The 7,048-nt window shown below is 38.9% G+C and overlaps 1 long non-coding RNA gene across 1 annotated transcript in view; it reads right to left on the bottom strand.

Moving 5' to 3' along the window:
• The window catches only part of LOC110265952, an 18,393-nt gene that overhangs the window by 3,570 nt on the left and 7,775 nt on the right, over positions 1–7,048 (bottom strand). Inside the window, exon 2 of the long non-coding RNA XR_002352657.1 lies at positions 696–697. This is a non-coding gene — a long non-coding RNA (uncharacterized LOC110265952). The remainder of the gene's footprint in view (positions 1–695; positions 698–7,048) is intronic.

The following is a 7,048-nucleotide window of genomic DNA, read 5'->3' as shown; positions in this document are numbered from 1 at the left end:
AGTAATTTGGTGACCTCTTTCTGCACCACTTCTTTCATGGCTGGATTTAGCCGCCTCTGTGGTTGAACCACTGGTTTGGCATTATCCTCCAATAAGATTTTATGCATGCATCTAGCTGGGCTTATGCCCTTAAGGTCACCTCTGGACCACCCAAGAGCTGTCTTGTGTGTCCTTAGCACTTGAATAAGTGCTTCCTCTTCCTGTGAATTTAAGGCAGGGCTTATGATCACTGGAAAAGTGTCACCTTCTCCCAGAAATGCATATTTCAAGGACGGTGGTAATGGCTTGAGCTCGGGTTTAGGAGGTTTTTCTTCTTCCAGAAAAATTTTCAGAGGCTCTTTCATGTCCTCTGAATCCTCTAAATCAGGCTGAACATCTTTGAAGATGTTTTCCAACTCTGATTCGAGACTCTCAGCCATGTTGATCTCTTCTACCAAAGAGTCAATAAGATCAACATTCATGCAGTCTTTTGATGTGTCAGGATGCTGCATGGCTTTGACAGCGTTCAACTTAGACTCATCATCATTGACTTTCAGGGTTATTTCCCCCTATTGGACGTCAATGAGGGATCGTCCAGTTGCTAGGAAGGGTCTTCCTAGAATGAGAGTAGTACTCTTGTGCTCCTCCATTTCCAACACAACAAAGTCAGTGGGAAAGGCGAATGGCCCAACTCTGACAATCATGTCTTCAATCACGCCTGATGGGTATTTAGTGGAGCCATCAGCAAGTTGGAGACATATCCTGGTTGGTTTAACTTCTTCAGTTAAGCCAAGCTTTCTGATAGTGGATGCAGGTATTAGGTTGATGCTTGCCCCAAGATCGCATAAAGCTGTCTTGGTGCATTGACCTTCTAATATGCATGGTATCAGAAAACTACCAGGGTCTTTGAGCTTCTCAGGAAAGCTTTTCAGAATGACTGCACTGCATTCTTCAGTGAGGAGAACTCTTTTTGTTTCTCTCCAATCCTTTTTATGACTCAAGATCTCTTTCATGAACTTGGCATAAGAAGGTATTTGCTCAAGTGCTTCTGCAAATGGAATCTTTATTTCAAGAGTCCTGAGGTAATCTGCAAAGCGAGCAAATTGCTTATCCTGCTCCTCTTTCCGGAGTTTTTGAGGATAAGGTATCTTGGCTTTATATTCTTCAACCTTAGTTGCTGTAGGTTTATTGCCTACAGAAGTGGTTGAAGAAGCCTTTTTAGAGGGGTTGTCATCAGCACATGTGTGTGTCTGATCCCTCACTGGCAATTGAGTGCCAGAGTTAGAAGCTGGAGTGACGTGAGACGCTAACTCATTATCTGTTCCTGGCGTCTAAACGCCAGAACTGTGCCCATTTTGGGCGTTCAGCGCCAGGTCTTGCCCATTTTGAGCATTCAACGCCAGATCCTTGCCTATTTCTAGCGTTGAACGCCAGTCCTGCCTTGTTTCTGGCGTTGAACGCCAGTCCTGAGCATGGTCTGGGCGTTCAGCGCCAGCTTTCCACCAAATTTCTGGCGTTTTAATTCCAGAATTACTTTTCCCTGGGCTCTTATTGTCCTTAGGTGAATTTTGAGTAATTCAACCACCTCTTAGCTTGATCTTTTACAGCAAATGGAAACAGTAACAGTCTGTAGACATCCTGATCTATTTCTTTATCATGTACTGTGTCAGCAATCTGTAGAAACTGTGCCAGAAACTCTGTAGGTTCTTCCTGTGGAAGACCAGAATACTGGCAACTTTGCTGCACCATGATGATGAGCTGAGGATTTAACTCAAAGCTACTGACTCCAATGGAGGGCATGCAGATGCTACTCCCATATGAAGCAATAGAGGGGTTAGAATATGACCCCAGAGTCCTCCTGGACTGTTCATTTCCATTTAGATCCATGATGGAGAAAGGGAGATGATGTAAAATAAAAAAAATGGTTAAAAATTTTTGAAAAAATGAGGAGAGAGAGAAGGTGGTTAGGAAGTTTTGAAAAGGATATGATGATTTTTGAAAAAGGTTTTAAATTTTGAAATAAAAATCTGAATTTTAAAGGTAATTTTCGAAAATTAGCTTTAAAATAAAGAGAAAAGATATTTTTGAATTTAAAGAGGAGAGAGAAAAATAATAAGATAGCACAGGATTCAAAATTTTTAGATCTAGTGCTCCTTGTTTTTGAAAATTTTGGAGAGAAAACACCAAGGAACACCAAACTTAAAATTTTTTTAAGATCAAGACACAAGAAAAATTCAAGAACACTTTGAAGACTCACAAGAACACCAAACTTAAAATTTTTAGAAAACCAAACTAAAATTTTCGAAAACTAAAGGGAAATCAACAAGAAAACACCAAACTTAAAGTTTGGCACAAAACTTAATAGAGAAATTATTATAAAAAAAATTTTTTTTTTTGAAAAGAAAATAAAAGACTCTGACTCAAAAGACAAAAATTTCCTAATCTAAGCAACAAGATTCACCGTCAGTTGTTCAAACTCGAACAATCCCCAGCAACGGCGCCAAAAACTTGGTGCACGAATTGTGAATCACACTTTTCACAACTCGTACCACTAACCAGCAAGTGCACTGGGTCGTCCAAGTAATACCTTACGTGAGTAAGGGTCGAATCCCACGGAGATTGTTGGTTTGAAGCAATCTATAGTTATCTTGCAATTCTTAGTCAGGAAGTCAATTATATTTATCAGTTGAATTGTGAATGAACAAGAGAGCATGGGTTAAAAGTTACTTGTTATGCAGTAATGGAGAATATGTTGGAGTTTTGGAGATGCTTTGTCTTCTGAATTTCTGCTTTTCTCTGTTCTCTGATTCACGCACGCACGTCCTCCTATGGCAAGCTGTGTGTTGGGGCATCACCGTTGTCAATGGTTACATCCCCTCCTCTTGTGAAAATGGTCCAAATGCTCTGTCACAGCACGGCTAATCATCTGAGGTTCCCGATCATGCTGGAGTAGGATTCACCCTCCTTTTGCGTCTGTCACTACGCCCAGCACTCGCGAGTTTGAAGCTCGTCACAGTCATTCAATCCCTGAATCCTACTCGGAATACCACAGACAAGGTTTAGACTTTCCGGATTCTCATGAATGCCGCCATCAATCTAGCTTATACCACGGAGATTCTGATTAAGGAATCTAAGAGATATTCATTCAATCTGATGTAGAACGGAGGTGGTTGTCAGACACACGTTCATGGATTGAGGAAGGTGATGAAGGTCACTGATCATCACCTTCTCCATAGTTAAGCACGAATGGATATCTTAGATAGGAACATGCATGTTTGAATAGAAAACAGAAATACTTGCATTAATTCATTGAGACACAGCAGAGCTCCTCACCCCCAACAATGGAGTTTAGAGACTCATGCCGTCAAAGAGTACAAAGTTTTTGATCTAAAAATGTCATGAGATCCAAAATAAGTCTCTAAAAGTTGTTTAAATAATAAACTAGTAGCCTAGGTTTACAGAAATTGAGTAAACCATAACAGATGGTATAGAGATCCACTTCTGGGGCCCACTTAGTGTGTGCTGGGGCCGAGACTTAAGCAATTCACGTGCATAAGGCCATTTTGGGCGTTCAACGCCAGGTTTGGATCCATTTCTGGCGTTGAACTTCAACTTTTAATCCTTTTCTGGCGATGGACGCCAGAATTGGGCAGAGAACTGGCGTTGAATGCCAGTTTACATCGTCTATCCTTGAGCAAAGTATGGACTATTATATATTTCTGGAAAGCCCAGGATGTCTACTTTCCAACGCAATTGGTAGCACGCCATTTCGAGTTCTGTAGCTCCAGAAAATCCACTTTGAGTGCAGGGAGGTCAGAATCCAACAGCATCAGCAGTCCTTTTTCAGCCTGAATCAGATTTTTGCTCAGCTCCCTCAATTTCAGCCAAAAAAATATCTGAAATTACAGAAAAATACACAAATCATAGTAAAGTCCAGAAATATAAATTTTTCCTAAAAACTAATGAAAATAAACTAAAAACTAACTAAAACATACTAAAAGCTATATGAAATTAACCCCAAAAAGCGTATAAAATATCCGCTCATCACTCCACGTTATCGCTGGTGTTAGTGGCATTAACGTGGCCACTAACGCCACCAATCTTGCCCTTGTCGCTGGCGTTTGTGAGTGGCTAACTCCACTACTAACACCACCAAGCTTGCCTTCCCACGTTAGTACTGGCATTAGTCGCGTTAACGTGGCCACTAACACCACTCCTCCCTTAGAAGCTGGCGTTGATACTGGCGTTAACATGGCCACTAACGCCACTCCCCTCCTGCTTTCCTCTGCTACTTTTTGCCTATCATCAATCAAACAATTGCATCAAACCTTTGCTATAATCACAAGATAATACATCATTCATTACATCAAGTAGTTATTTGCATTAATCTCATGAGAATGTGTATAATTCACAATGTTGATTGAATCAAGACATGCATATATAGCTCATCCAAATGCTTTCTTGTTGACTAAGAAAATGCATGAAACTAATCTAAAACATACTAAAAAATGGGTTGTAAAGCTAGCCAAAATGCCCTGGCATCACCTGGGTAGTAGCAGCAGTACTGGATTATTCCGCTTGCTCAAGGTTGAGCTTTTAAACACCCGCCTGAGTAGTAGCGGTAGTAGTAGTTCTTTCACTCGCTCTCGGTTAAGTGGGTAGTAGCATGGGGGTTGTAGCTAAAACTCACTTGCTCCGCAATGGGTGTTTCTGTCCATGGTTAGCTACTAGGACATGTCGGGCTGTCTATATAACCGACAGATGATATCACCAACCATAGGACAGGCATGCATCATATGCATTTGTGTGTCTTGTATAATTTTGCATTAATTGGGCTTGCCTATGTGATTATTATGCCTACTTGCTAAATTTGCTACCTGCTGTAATTTGTACTCTACTTGTGTTTGCCATTGTCTGCTTGATTGTCTATGTGGTTCCACCAGAGTTGGAGGTTTTGGAGGAAAGTAGATGATGGAGGGTTTCAGTTAGAGTTTAATTAAGATTTAGAACCGTAGATGACCTATATATCCTATTTGTGGTTTACAATTTTATTATCTTTAAGTTTTATAATCTGATTGTCGAAGTTCTAAGATCGCCTTCGACTTTTCCGGGATATTATATGTGAGAGATGTGGACACTGTTACCATGCTGAGAACCCCCAGTTCTCATCCCATATAATACTGTTGTTTTTTCAGATGCAGGACGAGAGACACCTCGGTAAGCGTTTGGAGTTCATTCTGCAAGCGAAGATTGGGATTACTGTATTTTGGATTATTCTAAGTGTATATTTATGTATATAGACTCTATATATATATATATATATTTGTATTTTGCCTTTTTGAGTGGACTTTTGGAGAGATAAGTGTTCTGTTATGTTTCTGTGATAATTTTGGGTTGTATATATATATGTACACTCTTGTCGACCTTTGCTTCGCAGGTCGAGTTAAGAGCTTGATTATCGTGCATCCTTGACCTTCTAACCTCTTTGCCTATATATTTATATATCTGCTTAAGCTTTATTCGTACGCAAGTAAACGTTATTTCTGAGCGCCACACTTTTAATTTTACGATTTTGCTCTAACTATCCTTCAGGGCTCCTCGTATATTACATTCTCCAAATTATTACACACACACATATATATTATTTTAGAGGTCCTAATACCTCGCCACCTCTACTTTAAGACTTGAGCATAAGGTTCTGTGTAATAGGGTATTACATTTTATTTGAAGTCATTATGTCCCATTGGCGCACATGATTATGAACTTTATTTCTAATTTTGAACAAAAAATTATTGCATTCGGGATAAGGACAATGTATTTGATTTTTCACACCAGATTGAGAGAAGGCAATACCCAAAAGTAATTCATTGAGGCACTTTCTAAACTCAAGAGTATGCCTATCAAAATTAATCCAATATTTCTAGTATTTGACTATTAGACTAATTTCTGCAGGAGATGAGAACAGATAGAAGGAAATAAAAAAAGAGTGGAAAAAACAGCAAGAAGACATAACCTAGCATTACAGCGACTACCATTTTCAAAGGGCTCTATCTAAACTAAATTCCGAGGTAGTTCCCTATAACTCCCCAATACAAACTATCCTAATTCAATGCACCGTAAAAAACATAAATTAATAACAATATTAAATTAATATTTCTATATTAATAAGGATAACGTAGTAACCACAATAAGACATTCAATTCACAAACACAAAAATATAAGCAAAAATAGAATCAAAATCATAGAATAAAAAGGCAAAAAATAGAATCAAAATAATGGAACAAAAAAAATTATCAAAATCAACTTCCCAAATAACCAAAAATCATATTATCAAACAGATTATACAACAATATTTTCATAGACAACAAGAATTCAACAGAATCAAAACTCAGATTATCAAAGAACAATATAGGAAACAATATTCAAATAACATACATTTACCTTTAGCAGAGCAGAACTCAGACTAGACCAACAACAGAGGAAGAATGGCCAAACCAGACCAACAACACAGAAAGAGCAGACAAACCAAACCAGTAGCAGAGGAAGAACGGCCAAAACAGACCAGCAGAGACAGAGGACGACGCAGGACGAGCAGAGGAGCAGGAACAACAACCACGAACAACGACGATGACGACCACGACAAAGACCACGACGATGACGACCACCACAGAAGCCAACAACTGCGCACAGGAGACGCTGACGCACACTAGAACACGACGACGACGCACACGACACAACTACGATGCAGAAGATGACAGCAGAGGAGACGAAGGCAAGGCATACCGTTGAAAGGAGGCTATGCCGGTGCTTCTTCTTCCAACAGGAGCTCCATTGTTGTTCAGTGGAGTGGAGGCGCAGAGAGACAGTAGAGTAAGGTTCCAAAGTGAGGGAGTTAGAATTTTTACTACTTTACTTTACCTTTTACATTTTAACTATTGTTGTTTATGTTTATAATTCAATTAAATTTTTTTAAGTTCCACAAATTAATTTTTAGTTAACATTAAAAATTTTATTATTAATAAATATTATATATTAAATTTAAAAAAATATATAAAATAATATCTACAAT

Source organism: Arachis ipaensis, chromosome B08, assembly GCF_000816755.2.
Source record: "Arachis ipaensis cultivar K30076 chromosome B08, Araip1.1, whole genome shotgun sequence".
Lineage (NCBI taxonomy): Eukaryota > Viridiplantae > Streptophyta > Magnoliopsida > Fabales > Fabaceae > Arachis > Arachis ipaensis.
This window is presented reverse-complemented; position numbering and strand designations above follow the sequence as displayed.